Genomic DNA, 26,119 nt, shown 5'->3' with positions numbered 1-26,119 from the left:
TGTGGAGTGCCGTAACTTGTTGACAGCCGACATAAACATCAATTTGAAAGGCTAATAGAGTCATATACGCAAAAACGAAGGATGTTACATTTACAATATCAGTACACACAGAGTTTTATAAATGCATGATATAGTTCCAATTACTTGTAGTTTTGGGTTCAATTAACAGAAATGTTTTTTTCAATTTCAGTGTTCGTTATTTCTTTAGCTTTAGTCAACTAATAACTTTTTTGAGATATTGCTTTTACGAGATTTTAACTAATTGTCTCAAACTTACTGGAATAGTGAGATTGAAATCTGGTGTAACCATTTGTTTATAAGGGGGGGAAAGAGCACAAAACATAATGCAAAATAAGAACAAGAAATCAATACATCTAAAAAGCACAACAGCCAACAAGAATAAAGAAAACATGCAAGATGGAGAGGAGAGAAAAGGTGGAACAAGAGGTATGAAAAGAAAAAGAAGGGACAAAGAGAATGACAGATGAATAGGTTATACCCTTTATTCTGAACAAGCATCAGACAGAGAGGCACCAAACATATTCACCAAGAGGTTCCTGTAACATGGCAGCAGTCTTGTTCCTCCTCCTCCCATTAAGCCAAGGTTCATGTGATGGGAAGTGAAATGCTAGGAGGACCTGCTGTCATTTTCGTTCATCTCGAAGGTATGTCAGCAAAACCCCGGCAGGTCTCTGCGGTTGGTGTTCAGAATACAACTATCTTCAACGTATTACAGCAGATGGTTCCCATAGCTCAGGGAAACTACAGCCCCTCTGCACACATTCTTGGAAATGTAGTTATTTACCACTATACGCTACAATAAATGGTCAATACAATTCATCCACCAAAATGTGTTACACATAACTCAATTTTATACAGCGGGAGGTCGGGGGGTAACGTCCAGGGAAAAGTGGGGTTAAACCAACTTTAACGTTTTTTCTCCTTCAGTAAAAGAATGAAAATAACATTTTTGCTAAGGGGGATTTAACTTTGAGTCAGTAGCTACTATTCAGTGAAGGAATTCAACCTCAACATCAGAAGCATTCTGCACTATTTGTCCCCTTTAAGGGAAATAAAATCAATTTTCCAAACCAATAGGCTATCTAAGAAATAAGGGATACCACCAATACTTCAGAAGAAACCATAAAATGTTGGTGCATAACATTTTTAAATAAGCCATCTTCTTCTGCCATATTTTTAAGACTTTATTCCCATTTGACACCAAATACCAGCTGCTTTAAATTAAAAACAGCACTGAATGTCTAATAACTGAAATTAAAACAATCCCAAAGTACTTAATTATTTCGTTCCCAAACGTGCTGGACAGAATAAGTATCACACATTTACTGTTTTACATAAAACAAAGGATGAAAAATTCAGGAAAAAACATTTATAAGCACAAATAAGTGCAGTGACATGGCTGTTTAACATGTCTATAAACACAGCTGCTACCAGCGTTCAGTTAGCCCCGTTTGTGGGGAGGCTGAAGTGTGAAAATCACCTTTCAAACTTCAACTTCAATCAATTCTTTCACACTTGCCAATATGTCCTGCCAGCCAGAAGAAATGCAAAGCAATCAAAGAAAGAAAATCCAATAACATGTCACACGGAGCCACTAACTCTACAAAGCAAAAATCACACTGCCACAATGCAAGCAGGCATGATTGAGCATCTTATCAACATCTATGGTGCTTCTTGTTTTGTTGTCCACTCCTTTTGTCTGCAGGAGAAACAAAGGTGGCAAAGAGATGAATAAATATCTGCCCAGCACAGCGTAGCAGCTTGGCGAATGGTTGAGGTGGGAAGGCCTACAGAGTGGCCATCTTTAAGCGTGTCCTCTCCATTTCTATGTCCTTGCTGCCACGTTGCTCACACTCCATTATTCATGGTGTAAAATAGCCAAGACACGACCAAAGAAAAGGACAAGCCAAACAGGAGCAGTAGAGCTGTGTTTCTCAAACTTTTTCAGGCTGACGACCTCTTAATACGTTTTATAAAGGCTCACAATAACACAACATCTTAATCTATTCAAGCTAAAATAACAATGTTAGTCTCTTAATGTTGTTTTCTTCGTCATCCTACTAAGAAAGATGGTGTTGTTTTGTAAATAAATAACTTGACTTCTTCCAATCCTGCTGTTTTCTTTCCACTGATATCTTCATTCTATCTTTTGAGTTACCCAGTTTTAAGTCACTTATCCATCGTTATTTTTAAACACAATCCTTTGCTAAGCTAGCTGCAGCGTCACACTTTGAGCTGACGTCACGGCAAATAAACGGTCGTTTACATGCAGTACCGTGAACGCCACTAGGGGGCGGAAGCGGACCAGGAGCCTACTGAGAAAGACCGTGGTGAAGACTTGGGTTTGGGGAACAAATGCTTATTGCTTTCTCGTTTTCATCTGCTTGTAGCAACAATCTGATTTTCAAGCGGCAAACAGCTAAACTGTGCTGTTGATAACTGCTATTTATTTAGCTGTGGAGCAACGCAATCATCACAAAATTTCTGTCTGAGAAATTAAACCGTGTTGAAGAACTTGCGGTAATTAGGAGGCATTATTAAAGCTCAGTTTTTGGTGCACAAACTTGCAGGGAAACTTGCTCCACAACTACAAACCGGAGAAGAAACCCATTTGCTCCGGGTCTGTGATCTTAAGCACTACAAAGGATTTCATTTGTTCAGCAGATTGAGTAGTAATACATCACATGTTTGGTTAGTTCTTGCAACAATCCCACATACATTTGAGAAAACGCTGACTGGCTCCTGCGGGTTCAGTGGTATACTGAATTTTCCATTTACAAATGTTGCATTCATTCAGATGTGCAGTTTTTGCTCTGTAAGTGTAGTGAATGGGCCTCTCCAGAGGGTCATATGCAGAGATTAGCTGCCGGCTTTCTTCTCCTAATGAACCCTGAGGATGTGGCTGATGGGGCATGGTGCCATATTGCACATCTGAAGTAGGGTTTTTTGTTATTTTATTCAGTCTATTTATCTATCCACCATGGAAGATGCAGGCACAAAACTCCACAGCTACCTTTTTGATGAATAAATCTATGTATTGCACCATATTTTAAATGTGAATCTCAATGAATTAGCATATCATTGAAAATTTAAGGGAATGTCTTATTTTTAAAAGATCTTTTACACAGTGAAGCATTTATTTCTGCTAGTTCTGCTGATTATGGGGTAAGTGAATATATCAGTTACTTAGATAATTATAATGAAACAAAGACCAAAAAAGGCTTTTTAATACAAAAACATTATTGTCCTGAGCATGCATACTGCAGAATACACAGCAAAACACAAAATCTTATCAAGTATTTTTGGTCGAGTTTCTAGTGCATATATCTTAGTACACTTGAAATAAGACAAAACTAAGTCACAAGTACATTTTCAGCAAGATATATCGGCTTGTTTTAAGTAAGTTATGTCTTAATATTTATGTAAAAGTACTAGTTCCATTGGCAGATTATTTCACTAATAATAAGATATTTTTCCCATGTAATTAGTGAAATAATCTACTAGTTTAACTGGTACTTTTTCATCAATATTAAGAATTTTTTTACTTACAACAAGCCGCTTTATCTTGCCAAAGAGTCACTTATAAGTTGTTTTATTTCACGTGTTTGTAAGATATTTGCACCAGGAACTACAAAAACACTTGGTAAGATTTGGTGTTTTTATAGTGTATGAAAACTGCTGACCTAACCTTTTCTGGTTTACGTTCCTCATTGGAAATAAGCCAATGGACCTTACCAAGCTCCGCCCACAACCGACCCACGTGACCGCAAGTCTCACAAGCAAAGCCTCGTAGCGCATTGTTTCTATGTAAACATGACTCCATTAGTGCATTATTTCTACCGGATTTTCACAATATATCAGCTACTACAATGGACAGAGGAACTAATAAGTTCATGTCATCAACTGGGAGGAGGTTACTGGTTTCTCTGTCACAAGCTGGTTGCAAACCTGAGGCTAGCAGGTGTCAGTCGGTCAGTTATGGTAGATCTGAAATTTGGTTTGATGACCTCAATATGAGAAGCTACAGACTGATAAGAGGAACCAAAGAGCTCTGTTACGGTAAAGAAGCCATTTGTTTGTTAAAATTTTATGAAATCTATTTGTTCTTTTTGATGTTTGTTATGAATGACGTATAATCACAAACAAACAGGGTAATTGGTCCAACGTTTAGAAACTACAGCGGCTGTAATGAGCCACAGCAAATGTAAACAAAGGTAAAATAACCCGAACAGGTGATCAACTCAAAACCATTCGTACCTTTTTACTCTCTCTCTCTCTTTGTGGTTTAAGCACACCTGTTACCGTGGCAACCGCCTGCGCCCCGCAAGACGAGCAAAGATTACGTTAAAAACATAACATTCACTCCGTTACGATATCAAGTTTCCAGGCTTGATATTTATTTATGGATTATTAATCAGCGCTTCCCTGAACACAGCGATGGTTGATTGACCAGCTGTACTTGGTGCTAGAGAGGCTAACACGAGTAACAATTTAGTCCAAAGCCTTTTCTGCTAAAATAAAATCTTTAGTGTGTGTCAGATACAGTACACATTGCATATTGATCTGTTTAGCTAACGTAAGACTGTGCAGCAGACAGGCTTCAAGGTGTAGACGTTGTATCAGAACTGCTATTATGCTGTACTTAGCTAACGACAAGCTCGTGTTTGTGAGACTGCCACCCACGTGACCACGTAGAATGAGCATCAGCCAATGAAAAGCGGCCCCTCTGGTAAGGTCCATATAGGTCATTGATGAGGAAGTTGATTGTTCACAAAGTGCTGTAACCAAATATATTAATTAAAGGTTTAGTGGAAGGAAACTGTGAGGCAGAAAAAAGGTAGATCATAAGGATAACTAGAGTTTTGGAGGATTATGGAGAATATTCTCCATACCATGCTGCATCAATGCAGTAATTTATGCAGAAGAAGCTCTGACTAATTATTTAGAACATGAACTAATCGTTATAGTTGTACCGTTGTCTAAGAAACTTTAAGCCATAACCATGAAATGTGTTTCAGTTCTTCACTTGAAACTTTATCTTTTGAAGGAATAATCTAATTTGTTGTTTTCCACCTGTAGACACAATGAAAATAAATGACTATTACTTAAATTTTAATACCATAAACAGCTCTTTCTCTTCATTTGGTCATGTACAATAAACTCTGTCAAAGCTGCTAACTTCTCACTTACTGGTTTTCATGTAAAAATGAATGTTCTCCTGTACAGTTTATGAAATTGTCCTAAATATAATCCTCCTCGCTTTGTAGGCTTGTGCAAAAAAAAAAAATTTAAATCCCCCAGGCAGTCTACCAGCTTTGCATTCATATAAACTCCATAAAAAGACACTTTTTTAATCTCTCTTTCACAAGCTGACTCCTTTGCCACCAACTTTATTGAGTTAAAAAGACTTTAACGAGGACTCCAACACAAACCCTGACCAGGTCAGGTTCCCTGGATCAGAATTATTCATTCAGATACTGCAAAATCCATTAGATGTAACTGCATTTTTTATTAAGCCCTTGTAGACGCTTGCGGTGTTTAATCAATGGGAAGGCTTCGGTTTTAGGACGGGTCACTGGTTTCAGGTTCTCCTTGAGATCCAGCTCAAATTAAAACGCAGGTCAGCATCAGACTACGAAGACGAGAACCTGGAAGAGGATTTCTGTGTGTTTTCTGTTGACTGGCAGGTTGTTAAACTTTATTGGTTGATTGTTACCAGCAGGGAGGTCCAAAGCCATTTACAGTCCCAATAATTGTACAATTTTGGCCTGTCGGTAAAGGTGGTTGATTCAGATGGAGAGGTTTTATTTTTAAAATCTTCTTACAACAGAACATACTAGGTTCAGCACAAAGTAATCATCTTTTAAAGCGGCGGTATTATGGAAAATCTAATTTATTAAGCTTTCTATTACATTATAATGTTAAAGTGAGGAAAACATTTACCATGTTATGATGTTCTTCCCTCAATATAACACATCTGTTGTCTTGGTTCTTTCATGCATGATTGAGAAATCCTTCAATCTCCATGGCAACCATTCAGCCGGGCAAAACGCCTGGTTGGACTTAGCTCCGCCTTCAAGGGCAAAGCTCCTCCTCAGAGAGCAGCTCTACCCCATTCAGCTCCTTCAGACTAGCCAGCAGCAATTAGCAAACACCTCATGGAAATTCACATCTGCTGAGCTCATTATAGGAGCTACCTCTCAGTGAAACGCTGGTAAAAACATTTAAAGGGTTAATACAGGAGCCATGTTGTGATGACTTCCTGAAGGTGGAGTTTCAGAAAGAGCAGGAGCTTCTTAAAGAGACAGAGGCCCAATTTCAAAGTGTTAAATTACAAATTCAAATTTTTTTTAAGTAATATATAGAATTGAAGGCAGAATAGTTACCATAAATTATACATAAATATACATTATCCTGCCTCTTTAGTGAAAAGAACCTGTTACAGGATGAAAACTTTATTTTCTTGTTAGGAATATGACATATCTTTTATAAACTTTACATTGCTCATGTTCATATTTTCATTTGCTAATATTTTACACTTTGGAAGGAGTAGCTTGTCAACAAATAAGCAATTTGCCTTTGTGGATCCATAAAGTATATTTTAATTCTGATTACAAATAAATTTATGTGTCCAGGTGGAAGCAACAAATGACTGCACTAAAAAAAAATAAAACAAACAAAAAAAGAGACAGAGGCTTTGATTGCTGCAACTGATTGGTTAATTGGATTGTTCAGGATATTCATGAAAGCATCTATTCTTACTTTGGTTAACAAACAAAGAAACAGAGACATTAATAGAAGAAAATAAAAAATACATAATGCTTCTAAGAAAGCACAACTAAAAATTAGAGGTGTAACTATAAATAAAAATCATGGTTGGAACGTGTTTGAGTTTTAAAATCATCGTTTGGTACATTTTCAGTATGTTTTAATGATTTAAATTTAAAACTTATTTCTATAAGTTTTAAAATGGGATTTTGTTTCACTTTGGTCAGCAGGAAGCAATTAATCTTTTTCAATTTCTGCAATTGAACTTTTTTTTAAAGTTTTATTTTTGTTGTAAATCTTCTAAAAGTGGAAAGTATAAGATTTGATTAGATTTCTTCAATATTTTAAGTAGTATAAGACAAAACCACTTGAAAACTGTCAATGTTATGGTTCAGATTTTTATATTATTCACAAACAAGGACATTGAAGACATTTTAAAGGCTGTACATTTTTTTCAGTAAGAACAAATAGATATTTGTTTCAGCAGGCATAAAACTGTGACCTTTTCAGATTATTCTGATTTTCTTCAGCTGAAAACCTTTTGCTTTACACCAGTAATTAAAAGAGGCACCATGTTGTTACATTCATTACATTTATGTAAACAACTAATCTCCCCTGCCTTCGCTGTAATTTCTGCTTTTATACACAACACACTTAAACACAAAGGTGATTTCAATTGTTTGGGTAAATTAAAAATAACTTGTACTCTTAAGCCATCTGTACTGTGATTATTTTCACACTTGGTATTAGCATCAGTCCATGGTATTCAATGGCAATATCAGGCACATATGCTGGATAAATATGTCAGTAAACCGCTTATTGTTTATATTAATTTCCCTTGCAAATGGAAGGGATCTCTTTCTCTGTGTCTGTTGTTCATATTTGTGGTAGAACAGTGCAGCCATCTTAATTTATTTCCTTGGTCAGACTGTATTAAGAAGCAGAGCATGATTTATGCAGGACACAAACAGCCTCCTCAACCTCACAAAGAGAAAACGAGCCAGTGTGAAGAGCTTGTCCAAGTTCCAGGAATAAGCTGCCAAATATCAGTCATCTTCCTCCTCCACATTATGCAAAGTGACAGAAGAAGATCTACGAGCGAGCGGTGTTTGTTGCAGTATGTGTTAGATTAATGCAGGCCAAAGACAGCCTCCTCCTCCTCACCAGACAGGCAGGATGGAGAAATAATGTAATTTAACTGCAGACTGAAGAGTGAAACGACAGCTATTCTCAAAATAAACACACTTTTCAGTCCATAGCCATTCATTCCCTTACCACCATTCAAACACATTTGCTAAACCATGTAGGAAGTTAATTATAGGCTTAATTTGATCAAGAGCCAGTTTCCGGTTTTAAGAAACCTGCGTCGTTATTATTGTGGTTCCACTTCGATACTGAAGCATTTAGTAATGGATTTCACAGCATGTTACCACAATAGACTGGAAACTACTGGAAACTTTCCAGTAGTTAAAGAGTCAAAGCTCAGAAAACTTTCCAGCCGTGTGGTTGCGGCCATTTACGTTGAATTTTGTGCATTTTATTAATAAAACAGTTTGTCTTCAGGCAGTTAGAATATACTATAGTTTAGATCCAAAATCTGTAAAAAAATATATATATTTGGAATCGTTTAGATTACTGTGATAACTTTTAGACCCTCCTATTGAAGTCATTAAGAACACTTTATTTAATAACTTAATGTGATTAGGTGATTAACTTTATTTAAATTAATGGCAGGTGTTTTTGTTTGGCAAATGTCCGGTGTGATAATGGGAGGTTTTGGTAAAATTGTTTTATTTTATTTCATTTTTACCATTTTCAAACATCCGATTAAGTTAACTTTTATTTTCAACTAAATTGCAAGAGATTTTTAATAATTGATTTGTCTATCATTTTGCAAGAAATAAAGTATCTGGGGTTTTTTTGTCAATCAAGTCGGAAGTTTAATAAAAGCACAAAACCAAAAATTTTAAAGTTTATTGGAAATTTTTGGTTTTGAAAATGCTTTAAGCATCTTCAAAACTTTATTCCAGGCTTTTCTTCTGTGCTTATTGGTCATAATGTTGATTGAACAGCTGGATTTATGTTTATTAACTAATTAAGCTACGTCTAAAGCTAACAGAATGAACTTGATTTTATTGCACTTCTTGTTACTGTGCACTATTTTATTTTATTTTTTTATATTTGTATCATGTTCGAATAAACTTCATTTCATTTCATTCGATCGTATGACTACATCGCTTTTCAATGTTTATCTGAAAGAACAAAATAAAATCAATGCCCCCTTTTTCATCCCACTCCAACATTTTTGATTTGATCCGTCACAATAAATCCTGATAAAAACACATGGAGGTTTGTGGTTTTAATGATAATGAGAGGTATTAGCCTGTTAAATCTTTTCCTCATGGTGACGCATCGTTCAGAGCGCCGTCACTGAGGAATCCCCATGAGAAAAACCCCCACAGCACACTCACTTTCAGCAATTAAAATTGATTTTCTCTGCAAAGTCATTATGGGATTGTTTGACTTTTCAGCCACTACAGCACTGATGAGAGAAGACAGCAGCTGATGGATAAATAACTGCTTTGATTTAAACGTTTAATCTTTATTTTTGGACTATTAGCAACATGTTTGCAGTACGAGCTGAATAAATACGAGTCACAGACTCTTCACAAATCTAATTTGAGTTGCTTCTTTTTGTTTTCTAATATTGATGTCATCTGCTTACATCTCTTTATAAAAGTCCACTGCACTGAACCCCGTTGAAAACAAAATGTTGATTTCTGAACTCTTCCCGAGTTAAAACATTCGTACTGTTGTTTCTAAATAAATATCAACTTGTTTTCTTTGTGTTTCTTGACGTCTGGAAGAACTGCATCTTTCATTATTTTGACCATTTCTCATTTCCTGCAAATAAAAACACTTTTGTTTGAAATTTCAGAGACACGTTGTGAGTAGTTCATAGAATAAAGAGTAAAATTTGAGAAACTGATCATTTTAAGTGATCTCTCAATTTTTTTCCAGAACTGTATATCAAAAACATTAAAAGCTTAGAAATAAGAATACATTTTTGAAATGGTTCAGCCCAATTAACAGCTCATAGACAGCCAATTAACTAGCAAAACGTTTGGATCAGTTCAAAGTAAAACAATATTTTGCATATGTTTATAAATTTGATGACTTTAAAACTTGTCTTTGTCCTTGAGCTCCAATCTCATCGTCTTCATGTCTTGTGACGCTCTAAACGCCTTTATCACTTTTCTCTCCAATCATTTTCTCACATTTGTTTTGGCCTCATAGATCTGGAGAAACACAGCAGTGCATCATTTTCCACAGTCATGTGGTCATGACTGTGGAAAATCATTACTAATTTTATCATAGCACATCCTCTGTTTCTCTAATACGCAACATAATCTAATTGCACTTTGCAGGCGAATGTGGCGTGCATACCATGTTTGTCTTTCCAAGCGGATTGGAAAGCATTGTTGGAAATTGAATCAGTATCAATGTGACCTTGTAAATATACAACTAGAGTGAAAAGGGGAAATCTCACTTTGATCAATTCTTTGACCTGAAACTTTGAAAAAAATAGATATTTTCAAATGTACGGCATAACATGTACGTCAGTAAACTTGTTAAAAAGAGGAAATTATGGATTTAATGGATGAATAAAGGTTCAATCAATGAATATGTTTCTTTTTCTCTCTTAAAGTGAGACTCTTACAGTTTCTCTTTGGTAAAAGCCCCAAAGTAATCTTGGAGCTTTTACTACCGTCAAAGACAACATTTATCCCCGTTTCCTTTGTTCTGAGGAACAAAACTACTCTTATGACAAGTGCTATCCAAATCAAAGATAATGGGTGTTTGTATGCTGATCATAACACATTTTGATTGATGATGAATTGTCCCAGAAGTTATTGCGATACACGATAATAATGTTGTTTAGCGACCATTTTCAAGTAACAAGTAATATAATGGCTAAAGCAAAATAACGCAAGAACACATTTTCTCAAAGATCAATAAACTTTAAATTCTAATTAACATTTAACTCTGGAACTGGGAGACATTGTAAACGCCCAATGTAAATAAACAGAATGACAGACTGAAAACTTTCATCATCCAATTTTAGAAAAATGATAAATCATGCAAATAAAAATGATCGAGCTTGTTTGGGATTAATTCGTTTATTGCTTATTGTGACAGGTCTCTGTATTTGTTGGACCTGCGGCTCATTTAAAACAAACACTTTATGGTGGTGAGTCAGTTTATGAACATGATAATCTGCTGAGAGTGAAGGAAACAAATCCTCCTGCCATCAGGACGCCTGGGTTTCTGCTCTCACCAGACCTGCACTTTCTTCCTTTTGCTGTAAAAATGTGCAACTCTTCCATCTCTTCCTCCCTTGTTAGACATGATGCTGAGGAACAGCAGGACTCTGGCCATCAGTATAAATCTTTAAACAACACTGCTGACAGAGCGATGCTGGAAAGCAGCACCACTGCTGAATAATGACAGTCCTTCGGTCAGAGACACAACACTGGACGCTTTTCTGCTGTTTCCACTGTTGACACTAATTATTTGGCACTAAAGTTCAAGTGAAGGATTGTTTGTACAGCATTTTATTGATTCTATTGCAAACAAATTACATAAAATCACCCAAGCAAATTTAAAGTCATGGGTTTTTTTTTTCCATTTCTTTATTGTCAGTGCATTTACACAAAGACAAAGGTCAAAGGTTGCAACTCTCCATGTATGTTTTTGATGAGGGAAAAACATAATATGAAAAGAAGCTTAAAAAAATCAATTTTACTTAATAGTCACTTTAAATCTGACATATTATTCTTCCCTGAACAGGTGAAGACAGATCTAAGGGAAATATAATATATTTTCATTGCATATTTTACACAAAATCATTTTTAGACAATGAGATTTCAGACTGGTCAGTTCTGCCTTTTTTGAGCTGTTTTAGGGACTCTGTCACTTTAAATCCAAATAAGCTGCTTCTGGCCATGCCCCTAAGTCAACATTTACATTGGCAAGTGAAAGTGGATGCAAACAGATGCGCTATTATATAACCGTACATCTTTGAACAGCAGAAGTTGAGGCTCCTGCACAATCAACAAGAATGTAGCAAGTGGTTCCTAGATGGTAAGTCACCAATAAAACACTTGTCTAATCCAGCAAACATTGTACAGCACATACAGCAGGTAAACCAGCTGACCAAATGTGCTTGAGCTGCATTTGGGTTGCTAGGTAACAGGCCGGGCTTAGCTGGAGTTGCTAGGTAATGACAATGTGGGTCAGCAATCGAGAGCTGTCATATCCATACACCAAAAACCATCAACTTATTGCCAAAATTAGGTTGGGTGGGATTTTTAAAGTGCTTGAGCTTTACTTAGAAGCAGTAGAAACCTAAATAGACGTATAAAAACATGCAAAATGCGAATATTGTACAATAGATCCCCTTTAACTACCAAGTGAGAGAAATGTTTCACACATAACCAGCAAAAAAGTCCTCAGACATTCTTGAATTATCAAATAAAACTAAAGTCATAAAGTCAATATTACATCATTAAATGAAACATCCCATTAATTTTAAAGCTTCAAATGATCAGAAAATGCATCAAACTGTTTAAATCTGCCTGAATAAAGCAAAAAAAAAAAAAAAAAAAGAGTCTGTTACTTATACATGTGCTACTCTCAAGTCTGACTGGAATACTGGAGACGACACTGTGCACAACCCGGGGAGATAATGAAAGGTTAAAATGTCACTTCTTGGACGCCCCTCACGCTACACATGATTCAAGCAGCAGGAAATATTTGTGCAAGAGCCATTAAATCTGACCACAGAGGCATGAGGGGAGCAGAAGACAGGACTTGGTGCATAAGAGCAGAGTTTTCCCAAATATCAAGGAAGAAATTCCTTTTTTTTGGATTAAGTGGGATTAACAAACTCTAATTACTCTATCTTAAAAAAATAATACAACATGTAGAGAATTAATGCTACTGATTTTAGTTACAGGGTTGCACAATAGCGCAGTTGTTATCTTAGATATTTTTAGTCTTGCTTCTAATGCAAATATCTTGGTACACTTTAAAGAAGACAAGACTAACTTTTAAGTAACTTTTCAGCAAGAAATAGAAGTTTTAAGTCAATAATTACTTAATATTGATGTAAAAATCTACTAAATGAAATTTTCTTGCTGAAAAGTTGCTGTTAATTAAGTTTTGTCTTATTTGAAGATATTTGCAGTAGAAACTAGATCAAAGACATTACTCCAGCAAGAGTAAAAAACTGTTCAAATACCTGAGAAATTTATCAAATTATTTCTGCTTTCATTTGAGTAAAATTTCTGGATCTTCAACCCAATGAATGAAAATGTTTGATTAAAAAACAAACACTTTTTAACCAAAACGTCACCAGACAGACACACACCTGCAGTTTTTGTTAAAGTTTTTTATTGAAAGAAACTGATTTGGAGAATTTTTCTTTTGCCTGATTTTGATATTTTCTGTTACTTTAGTAAATTATTGTAATTCTCATTGTCATGTTAATGTTACTTTTCGTTGAGTAATTTTTTTGGATAGTTCATCCTTCTCTGGTTGTCCCATCAGCCATTGCAATGCTGCAAGGAGAAGCGGCACAAACAAAAGATGGATGGATGGATTGTGATCACATCTTCTGACTGTATTCACCAGAAAAATCCACATGAAAAATAATCCTGCACATCAACCCAAAATGAGGCGAGCTTTATGAACGACCAGTAATCTTAGCACAAATTTCAATTTCAGACACCCACGCACATTTTTAAATCCACACAGTATATGGGATTTAAAATCCTCCTCAAGCACTTATAGTTTTACGTGTCTAAATCCAATCATGACTGTCACATGATACATCCGAAATGAGCTGCTCCTTATCAGAGCGCCGGAACCTCTTCATCACCTCCTACCCAAACCTGTCAGGCGTCTGGCAGAGGACAAACAGATGCCAGCCAACCTTGTCCTTGCACTAACTCTGCTATGTGACACTAAATGGGTTCAAGCCGTCCTACAGGATGTTCTTTCCACAAATCACCAAGCTGTCCTTTTTCTGTATGGCTGCTTCCTAAAGTTAATTCTCCTCGAATCCTTGAAATGCCATAGTTCAGCTGCGAAGCGGGGTGGCACTTGGCTAAATGAGTCTGAGTTACGCTGACAGAAGCTTGGCAAGTTTCCTCCAAAGAAATAAACTAAATGAGGTGACATTTCAAGATATACGATATTTAATTGTTTCATTTTGAGTGATGATATTAGCAGAGGTTAACAAAAAAAAGAAAAGCAAATGCAATCAGGGCATCGATTTTTGGAGGCTAAATGGCAAAGCCAAGATCGACTGAGAGTAGTAGAAGAAAACACCATTAATATAGAAGCTTACTGTTTCCAGCATTACGGTTCGATAGAAACACCTAATTTCTACTTTATTATTATCTCTGGTTAAAAATGCTGTGTTTTTTTTTTGCTGTTGTTGTTGCTCATGCAGCTTTTACAGCCTCACTTTTCCAAAACAGACATTTCTTCAACACGTTTTATCTCACACCATATCTGCGGTGAGTCAGACTGCATTTAACTTAAATGCTTAAGTCATCACTTACTCTGTGGAAAAACACTTTTCACCTGTCACCCAGTGAGGAACAAGCTCAACCACTGTAAAATCACCACTTGTCCTTGTCAGTCTTTAACTTTCCTGTACTTCGCTTTCACTCTTTTGCAGTAAAATGTGAAAGGAAGGAAGAACTCAGTGTTTAAAACTGAACAATGCAACAATGAATGTTTAACACAATGTTAACTCAACAAAGAAAAGAAGGGAGATCTAATTTTATTTTACATGAACCTTTTCATATTGTGTCATACCACAACTCCAGACCTCAATGTGTTTTATCAGTCAATATTGTTAATTGTTTTTTGTTTGTTTCAAATATCTGAAATGCTGCCAAACTGGTGGCGCAATCTTTCCACACTTTGTTTTTTAATTTTAAGCATTTATGAGTCACAGTGGTGGAAACTGAAACTGCTACTTTGCCAGGTAATGGCCAGGGTGTTGCTAAGCAACCAAAGAGTGACTGAGTTGCTAGGTAACCAAAGAATGAGCGAGCTAGTTGATTCCACCAACTTTGCTTAGCTAGCGGTGAGACATTGAATTAAAGCATTTCCACTGCCTTAATCCCCCAGAATGCTGTGCGGTTCTGGATCTTCACTGGATACTTTAACTACTGAATATTAAATATTCTATCACAGATTATATCCATTGATAGTAATCTCAACCAGCCAAATGAAATTGTGCTTAGAAACACATGTCACAATTTTTCAGGGGGAAAAAAGAAGAAAAAAAGACAACTTGTAATTTTAGATAAATATCTAATATAGAATATTTGTTGTTATCTTTAAGAAACCACCATTTTATTTCTATTTGTAGGGCTTAAAATAAAGTTAAACAGAAAGCTTAGCAAAAAGAGTGGAATTTTTTCTGTGTGTGGAATGGAAAATTATTTAAAAAATATAAAAGCACATAAAGCTAAAACCATATTGGTACAGTTAGTGTAATTCTCCGTGGAAATTCAAAGCAAATATTGTAGGAATTAAGCTGAAAAACCACAACTATTTTATCTAAATCTAAAAATGCTAGTGAGTTTTTTTTAATTGTCAACCAAAGTTATTAGGGGCCATTGCAGACGCCTCACCCCAATAGACAACAGAAACGTACTGCGAAAAAATGACGCAGTACATTTGTTGTAACCATGTATGTTTTTTTTTTCCCTTCACAGTTTTTCACTACTTTGTGGTGATCTTTAGCTTCAAAACCCAATTAAATAAACTGATATTTGTGATTACAAAGAGAAACACGGTGAATGGTTTTCCTTGATCAAGTAATTTGGGGTTATGCATTGGTTTTTACTGTAACTAAAAAGGAGCAAAGGCTGAACATCTTGAAGGTATGTCATATTTCTGGAGAATCATTTTTTTAAAGTCTGTAAAAAATCACATTAGTCTTCATTATGGTTTAATAAAGAACAATGAGATATTGTGTTTCTCGGAGGAGCTCCAGTGTGCAGCAAAATGTTTCATTCAGGCGGTGACCACAGCGCCCTTTTTTCTCCCTCCCAGCAGATTTCATCTTTTTTGAATGGCTTACAAGTTCTTAATAGGATTTCCAGTGAATCAGGTGAGAAGGTTGAGCCACATCCTCATTTCTTAGGCTTTGGCTGATTAGCAAAGCAGGAGTGAATTGTTCTGAATGAAAAGCTTGTCCTCCTGTAACGCTGCCAACTTCTTCCTGTTCCACTGCTGTAAAAGAGAGTTAAATGTGTTTTCAGGTATTAAACCGTCTGTCTTTTTGTGTTATATTGTAAATCATATTCAGTGACGATCATAGAAGGATCCGCTCCATGTCTCTATTCAGATTCAGATGGAAGGTCTGTCTGACTTTGGCTATTTTTACTCTCCAGCAAGTATTTCTGCTTCAGAAGAGCTTCTTCAGCTTATTACTTCAGCTTTACCCTGCATTTTCAGGGAAAATGATGACATTATACTCTTAAGTGGGCTCTGCTTTAAGCACCTGCACATTTTCGTCAGGCTCATATGACAACAAAGTCTAATCATTTTCTTCAAGCCACTTACGTTGTTTACGTAAAAGAAGTCGGCATCATAAAATGTAATTAACAACATCACTGCTGGTGAAAATGGAGCGCTGTGCTCACATGAACACCCTCCACCCCCCACTTCCACACAAGGTCACCAACATTGGACATTGACCTCCTTTCTAGGTGCTTGAAATGGTGGGTTAACTTCAATCTCCCTGCTGCCTCAGTCTTCACACAAATTACACAAAGATGAAAAAAGGGATCTCAAACCAAGCTTGTTTAAGAGCTATCCTGAGTGATCCTAAGTACCTGAACAATTTCATTTTTTAAAACAAACAAACAAAAAATAAAAAGTGTTTTAAGATCCCTGCCACAAAATTTCTCTTCACAGCTCCAAGAACAAATTTTCAAAGTCTTCCTGATCAACACCTAATGAAAAAAATCACATTTTGCATGTTTTTGGCACTTTAATCTGGGTCTCAACTGCTTTTAAAATTAATCAAGCACTTAATTTTTTTTTTTTTTAAAACCACGCAGACAGTTTTTGACAATAAGTTCATGTCTTTTGGTGAAGATGAGCCGCTACAGAAACCTCCGGAATGTAAGGTCACAAATCAGAAGGCTCTGCCCGTCACCTAGCAACCCCAGTAAAGCCCAGCCCGTCACCTAGCAACCCAAGCTGAGCTCCGGGACATCAGCTGATTTCAAAATGTTGGAAAAGAAGAGTGTTTGTATAATTCCACACCCGTTTGCAGCCATTTTTACATGTTTGTGTAAACACTGAGTTTATGGGGCGTGGCCAGCAGCAGCTCATTTCAATTTAAAGTGACAAGACGGCCTGAAACAGCTCATTCTGAAAGGAGCTCATCATCACAGAATTATTTTGTGCAAAAAATAAGAAATAAAAATATTGTCCAACAATGAATTTGTGCAAAAAAAAAAAAAAAAAATAGGTATGGTAAGGCCATCTTATTTATGTAGCACATTTTCAGCACCAAGGCAGTTCAAAGTGTTTTACATAAATTAGAAGGAAATACAAACAAAACGACAAACCAAAAAGATAAGGGCAACAGCAACAAATATTTTAAATAATAAAACGTAAAAGACTTAATATTGGTTCCCCATGTTTAATAAGAAGAAGATTTGGTGGTCCATAATTTATAAACGAATAGGGGATTATTAGTCTATAAATTATACTCCTCTGGATTAGTGAGGTATAAAACTAAAAGTTGGTTCCAGTTGTTCTGGGTTGCTAAGTAGATGGTACTAAGTTTGTTCTAAAATTGTAAAGTATAAAGCTAAACATGGTTCCCCGTGTTTGATTCTTGTAATCCACAATTTATAAACTAACAGGAGTTTTTCTATGTCTTGCTCCAATATTAAAAGTACAAAGCTAAATGTTGGTCTAAAGTAATATAGAATCATAGAAGGTCACCTTTAAGTGGTGGCTTAGGCATCAACGTCATTAGTTTGCATTAAAAACTTATTGAAAGCTTAAATCTTTATTTTCCTACGGTGATTTCTTTAATGTCTTTTTACCCACTTGCTTTCTTAAATTCCAAAAACAGTTTTTTGCCCCTCTCCATTTCCTTTCTTTGTCATCTGGGTGGGTAGTTGACGACTCACATTTCAGATCCTCAGAGCGTATTTACATAATCACATCAGACTTCAAAGACTTGTGCTATAAGAGAGAAGAAATATTAAATAACCCTTCTGCGACCGAAGGCCCAATGAGAACCAGATCAATAGGGTGCAAATAAGAAACACGCGCCAAGCAAAGTGTGAACGGTGGAAATTGTACACCCTTGAGCAAGACATCTTGAAAAGAAAAGAGTTTTTCCACTGCCAATTCAGTTAAGCCTGCACAGCAATTTTCACACAACCATTTTGTGCTCTGCTGATAAAACACTTCGAAAGCCCATTGACACAGACAATGCCTTCAGTTAGGAAGAAGCCATTTTTGTCCTCGTTCCCTTTCATCAGTGTCCCAAATAGCACCAAGCCCGACTGAACCGTGAGCAGAAACACACCGACGAAAACCGACTGCGGCATCAAACACACACACAAATAAACTGTGTGGATGAAGTTTTTACAGAAAACAAGCCTCATCCGCCAAACTGTATTTATAACACTATGCTAAATGCAATTTGTGATTAGCTCCATTAGGCTTGTGAAAAGGATGTGACACAAAGGCACTAGTGTCCTGCACCTGTCGCCCTCTCATCTACCCCTCTTTCAGTTTCTGTCAATGAACGTAGCTCGCTTCATTTCCATGCCCGACTCAAGTGCTGTATCGATGAATAAAAAGACATCTCTGGTGAATAAATGCTAGCTTCTATTGCCTCTCGCAGGGAGAAAATTAGATGGATTATTTAGCGAGGATCAGGCTTCCACCTCATTGAGTTTTACTGATCTTGCGTGCTTTCATTCTGATTAAGATTTCACATCTGGAAGCTTTAAACATATTGCTATCATCATCTCCACCAGCGGAGCAAAGAATCACCACAGAACTGCCGGCTGGGAGACCTTTTAAACCCGGCAATCTGTCTGAGGATCGCGAGGAGAAAATAGTTTATTTGAGGTTTGGGAAAGTGTCTCTTGGTCCTGTCGACTGCTAACATTGAAGCAAGTAAAAACCTCAGATTTTAATTTCAGTTCGACCTCATGCTGCTCCATAAACACGTATCATGCAAAAGAAACATGGCTTTGATTTTGCATTTACAAGTTTTTTGCAGTTTTGACAGAAAGGTATTCATTTTAATGATCAAACGATCAAAGCGAACTGCAACAGGCTGTGTGTATCCAGGGGTTTCTATTCCAATTATTTGATTTCCAGGGAAGCAAAAATATATTTTAAAACATCTTCACCAACTTTTATATTAGGACATTTTCCCTGTTTGGTCAACAAAATCACCTCATTTCATTCTTGCGCTGCTTTTTCATCGTTATTGGTCACCCATTACTTTAAATCAAATATGCAGTTTTATTCTTACTGAACTCGTCAGAGTTCAATGCTTCACCTTCCTAAATATCGGACCAGTAAAGGTCAGTTTCCGCTACAGCAGGGATGTCAGACTCATTTTTGTTTTGGGCCAAATTAAGATCACAAATTGTTGTGGTAGAATGTATTTATGAAACCTGTTCACAAAATGTTAAAATGTAAATGAATCCTTAAAATTAAATAACATTATTGAACCTCTTTTAGTCCCTTTTTTATCCTTTTTGTGATTTTTTATTATTTTTTTTGCAATAAAGATCAAAGTGTTTGCGGTACTATTTTAGAAATATTTGCAATATTTGCGCTTATTTATTACAGTAAATGTGACTTTTTATTACTCGCTGTACAGATTATGGACTATAATCTGACATCAGTTAAGGCTGAGGCAACTGTTCAGTACAAGTAAGAAAGTTTTGGGCAATTTTTGAGAAAATAAACTTCCAATTATGTATTGGAGCAAAAACGTGCAGGGATTTGTTGATTTTGTGTGAATTTCCTCAATAATTCTACAGAAACTGGAGGGACTGATTGATAGAATTTGGCAGTAAACTGATAAAAATGCATTGATTTGATTGATAACATAATGTTTAACCACAGAATAAAAAGCTACGGCGGGCCAGATTGGCCCACGGGCCTCGAGTTTGACACATGTGCACTAAATTTGTGACAAACTGGGATTTGATGCGGTTGCTAGGTAACGGCGCAGTGTGACTCAATAATTGGGAGGTTTTTGAAACAGCTCATTTTTCAGACTTATTGCCAAAAATGGCTGGAAGGGTTTTTATAGGCACTTGGGTTGATCCAAATGTAAGTAAAAAACATATAAATTATGAATTTTGCATAATAAGTTCCCTTTAAGAAGTTGGGATTGTCTGTTTATCAGGGTTGATGCTACCTAGAACAGTAAATATCAGTCAAAACTTTCACCAACTAAAGTATTTCAAATAGCTGCTATTCTGCTTCTGTCGTTGGGGAATAAGTAGTAGAAATAAACCTTTTGTTGAAAGAGGTGGAATAAGGTATCTACCAAAGTCAAAGTAAGGCGTCAAGGGTTATAAAAGTCATTTAAAAACTTCAATCATCTCTATTAAATGGCATCTATTACTTTGATTAGTTCCTTAAAAGGCAGTAAATGTCAGAGGTCAGCTGATTCATTACTTAGTGCTTTCAGTAGCAATACCCCAAAATTAAAGGCCACATTCCTATAGTGGAGGTCATAACCGATTACTTTGAATTCTCCAGCAAGTTATATGTGTTGAATGGTCAATTAGCTATAAACGTTGAAGTGAGTCAAACTAGGACATAAACTCCATTTTACTGGAAGATTTCTAAGAATTCAACTCGTGTGTTTCTTTCTGAAAAGATTGGCAAATAAGACGAGTATGGCGTTGCGTCCTTGAGTTTGAAAAGAGAGAATTTATATCTTAATAATGCCATATTTCATAAATAAATTCTTAAGTTTTATAACTTGAAATAACATCTTGTTGGCGTCTAATATTACATTTTTTAACTAAACATTTCAAGCAATAATAATTAGTCTATAAATTCAATTCAAATCAAAAATCCTTTTTTATAACTCATATTATTCTACTTTTTTAAAGATTTGTCGATTATGATGATGTGGATAGGAAGGATCTCCTGTAGAGGTCTGTGTTTCAGTGGTTCTGAAGAAGCCTCTGACTGAAGACCGACTTAGAGGATGCTGAATGTTGTCTGTGATGTTTTTAGATTAATAAAGACTTGTTCTTTGCATCATCACCTTCAGAGTATCCAGACCTTTTCATCAGCTTGTTGAGCTTTTTAAAATCCCTGGTGCTGATGCTGCCACTCCAACAGATGATGGGAGAAGAGATTACGCTCTCTCCACAACGGACTTGCAGGACAATTGCAGCATCTTGTTGAAAACACTGAAAGACATAACCTTCCTTAAGAGCAATAAATCTAAAATATAGTTTATCCAATGGATAAGCAGAACTACATTTTTGTTTAGCACTTTAGCATTTTTGCTAACTTTTAGAAAGTTAGCACACTTAGCTTCCCTTAAATAACCCTTCCAAATAACCAAAAATGTACTTTTCTGTTTTGTAAACTTCCCACTGAATAAATTTCAACATCTGTGTTGAAATCTTTTTTATTGACTGTTCAGAAATCTTGAAGTAGTTAGACGTTTATATTCATGCTTTTATTTTGAAGTGGCTGAAGCTGACCCAATCCCTCTTGTCTATTCTAGTTTACTCTGTACCCAGAATGCATCGCTGCAGAAATGCAGCTCGTCTGTAAACAGTTTAAAATCTATGGATTCAGACCGAAGCCGAATCTTGGTCAAAATTAGCAACAGAGTTAGCAAAACCTAACAACTTAAACCACCAATGAAAGAATCGCTTCCTGTAGCACAACCACACAGGTATTTAACAGACTTATTCCTGATGAGTGGTATACTATTTGTGACACTGACACGGTGAGTATTAACGCAGCAGAATTTAGCGCTTTAGCACATTAGCTAATGCTAGCTCTTTAACATTAGCAGAACTACTGTTTGTGATCAGTGCTTAAGGTCAGCATAACCAACTTTTTAGTTAGCGGCATCCACCAATGACTTTATCAGAAAGTATGTTTTATCAGTTCAGTACAAAACTTACATTAACATCACATCATTAAAGATATTAAATCAGCACAAACAAGATGGTATTAACTGCATTTACAAGACATTTGAATATGTCTATCAATCACAAGGAGCAGAAACACCGACTGTGGTTTAAGATGTGTACATTTTATTGCTGATAACCACAGAATACATCATCTGGTAAACCAGCAACACTATAATTTAGTAACAATGTGGCAACAGACCAGAGTTCTTGGCAGAATTGTGTAAAAAAACCTTTTTCTGACTTTTTTTTTTTGCTTATTTATTCATAATATTCTGAAAAATGACAGCATAAGGGAGTAGGATTTCCAGTAAAAAATAGACACACAAAAGCCCAACCTTTCCAAGAAAACAAGAAAAGAAAGTTGACACAAGCAGGGATGAGACTCGGTTTCCTGCAGCACATTCACTGAGAGGAACGGCACACCATCACTATACCTCTCACCCTCCTTTGGTCAGTCCCTAATCCATCTAATAGCACCCAGACATTGTCACGTCCCCCCTGTTCACAACTTGAAAGCACCACTTTACCCATCAGAGGCTCTTCTTCTCCTGGCTGCTCTGATGCTCGGATGCCGTTTGGAGTCATTAGGCCACCGAGGTCAGCACTTAACTTACATTTTCACAGCCTCAGGCATCATCTTCCCCCTTTTCTATCATCAGTTTTTCATCTCTTACTCAATTATTGTTGTATTTTGAGTCAGACACAACAGTTTGTTGTGGAGAATAAGCCAGAGCATCATAGGCAACTTTTCTAGAAATCAGATACGAACCGTAAGAATGAGTCGGCAGTTTCCTCTTTGAAGAGCGTTTTAATTGAACCAAATAATTTAAGTAAGCGAATAAGAATTGTATTTCTGTCAATCTATGCCGAAATCCAAAAAATAACCAAATATATATATATATATATATATATATATATATATATATATATATATATATATATATATATATATATATATATATATATATATATATATATATATATATATATATATATATATATATATATATATATATATATATATAATTATGATTTTAGCATATTAAGACTATTTCTTCCATGTTATTGAATTTATCCACACTGGAAGACAAAAAATAAAATTCTGAGGGGAAAAGTCAAAATGTTGGGGGAAAAAAGAGACAAAATTCTGAGAAAAAAAAAGAAAAAACAAAATTCTGAGAAAAAAAGTCAAAATTCTGAGAAAAAAATCCAGAATTCTGAGAAAGAAAATAAAAAACAGAATTCTGAGGAAAAAAGTGAGAATTTTGAAAAAAAAATGTCAGAAATTCAAGAAAAAAAATTCGGAATATTTTTTTTTCCGCGGCCCTCCAAAGAAGCGCCATGAACATTTTCTTTCTTAAGTTTGGAGTCAAAAATTGTCTTGAAGGAGTAAAGTTTTATTGGCTTGGTTATATTGGCAGCTACTTGTGTAAACACAAAATGCAGCCAAATATTAGAAAAAAGAAAAAGAGGAGAAACTTTCCACCAAGAAAAACTTTTTAAATTAATTTCTGAGCTTGAAATGTCAAAAATTTGCTTGGAAAAAAAACAAAAAAAACATGGAATTTTTTAGATTTACTCTCATACATTTTCTAGAAAAAATATGGAATTTTTTAGATTTACTCTCATACATTTTCTAGAAAAAATATGGAATTTTTTAGATTTACTCTCATACATTTTCTAGAAAAAATATGGAATTTTTTAGATTTAATCTCATGCGTTTTCTATTTAAAAAAACTTTAAAGTTTTAAGCTTTCAAAGTCAAAAATGTATTAGAAAAAGAAGAGGAAGTTTGAGATTAATCAGAGAAATTTACTTAAAAAAAAGTCTGGAAATATTTTACATCCTAGACACATAAGAAGGTCATCAGTAAAAAGATAAAACAAAGGATATGATAAAAATAAAACAAAAATCTAAGATGTTCAACTTTTGGAAATTTTGTGAATACGCAGACAAAAATCTTCGAATCAAATATTGTTACATTTCATTAAATTTATGTTGATGCAATGTGCATGAAGTAAAAAGATAAATATGTAGAATACAATTAGGCTGAAAGGTATATTGCTTTTTTCAGGTTGTGCATTGTTTGTTTTCTTCAACTAAGTAAAGCAAGTAGTAAAGAAACTAATTAAATTTGAAAATAAGAAATCAGTAAAGAAACTGGGTCAATTTCTTGAGGAAGTAAACAATCATTAGTAACAAATTACTATTTCCAGTAGGTTTGCACTAATTCAGTTGTTTTTTGTTGTTTTTTTTGTCTGAAAGTTGCTGAGTTGGCAACAGGACTGTTGTTAACTGCTAATGTGCAGATATGAACTGGTGGCCCAGTCAAACGTCTCTCTGCAGAGCAGAAGAGGACAGCGGCTGACCTTTAAACTTTTGTTGAGGTTGATACGATCAGCTTCGTATGCAAGTTTCAGCCAATCACCCAAAATTAAGGAAATCAGCGCCGGTGGATCCTCTTTCCTGGAGTAAATCCAGTATCTCATCCCAGCAGAGCAAATGGTTGAGCTCCAAATTACGTTTAATTAAGCAATTCCACTGCAAGAAGAGGAATATTACTCTCAGTTATTTGATAAATATCTACATCGCACTTCAAAGGTCTCAATCTTTTTTTATCTTTCAGTAAATAAGCGGTGCAGCATACAGCAGGTCCTCGCCAGCTGGCAGCTTCCCATAGGCTGCGATTGCTTATTCGCAGCCCAGTCGAGATGTCAGGGTTTGGCGCTTATGAAAATTGAACTTCAGACTCATCCCTACCTCAGGCCACAAAGTGCTGAACAATCCCTCGTCATTTTCACACAGCAAGGAGAGCAATCTGTAAAGTGGAGCAGGAACCACGAGTTGAATGTCACATTTTGATGTATTGACCGACAAGCTGCGAAACGGTGTGTGTGTGTGTGCGCGCGCGTGGGTGGGCTTAAAGAACAAAGAAAGCATCAAAGTGGGTAAATACAAGAAAACAGACTGTGTTTACTTAAATCTATGCAAAACAATCTCCTTAAAAGAATCAATTATTGCAACATATAAACCAAGTGAAGTTACGTTGTGCTATTAAAGCACGGAGACATCTTAAATAACTTGATGAACTTAGTTGTACATAAACTAAAAAGCAAAAACACGTTTCACACTGAAAGCCTGCATCACATTTAGGGGGGAAAAAAAATTAAAACAATATTATGAAAAAAAAAGTCTAAATTCTGAGAAATAAAGTGAGAATTCAAGGGAGAAGTTTAAATTCAGAGAAATAAAATTCAGAGAAAAATGTCAGAATTCTAGAGTGAAAAAAGAATTCTGGAAAAAATTAAAATTCTGAAAAATAATTGACAAATTCAGAGAAAAAAAGAAAGTCCTGAACAATCCTTCATCGTTGGTTAACAACAAACAAGTTCAATCATTTCCATTTGAATAATTTATAGTTTCTCTCTTTGGTCCTTTTCTTGAAGGATAGTTTTGTTTACAGAAACTTCACATTTCATTTTATTTACTGTTTTGTTTATTTATTTTGGATATTAAAATGTCTTCTAGCTCCACTGTAAAATGTTCATGAGAATTTAAAGTCTATCAATTATTATGTTCTTGCATTATTTTCCATTATATTACCTGAAAATGGTCTCAAAACAACAATATTATCATTTATCACAATAAATTTATCGTCCAACAATATTTGTAATGGCCCAACCTTGACCAAAATCAACTCATATCCACTCATTTAATACAACGCTGTAATTCACAGTGGGGTAATAAAAGTGGCTTAGAGATGGTTACTTTTAATAAATCCCACCAACTTGTTTTCCAATCGTTAATTTCATCAGGCTATCAGAGTCACTCCAGGGTTGGTGAGTGAAAGAAGAGCAGGATCAAATCGCTTTCAACTTCTGCAGAGCGTTCCCTCCGGATAGCGAAGAGCAGGAAGCCTCTCCGTCTAATTAAATCCCATCCCGACGTATTTAACAGCATAAGATGTAATTACAACATTTAGTTTCACTTAAAAACAGACTCCAGTTTCGTTCCTCCTACACGCCACCGTTTAATTACATCCAGCATCTCGGAGAGTCCTGACGGCA

The sequence above is a fragment of the Gambusia affinis genome, linkage group LG09 (assembly GCF_019740435.1).
Source record: "Gambusia affinis linkage group LG09, SWU_Gaff_1.0, whole genome shotgun sequence".
Classification (NCBI taxonomy): Eukaryota; Metazoa; Chordata; class Actinopteri; order Cyprinodontiformes; family Poeciliidae; genus Gambusia; species Gambusia affinis.
The sequence above is the reverse complement of the archived record's forward strand: the minus strand, read 5'-3'. Positions refer to the sequence as shown.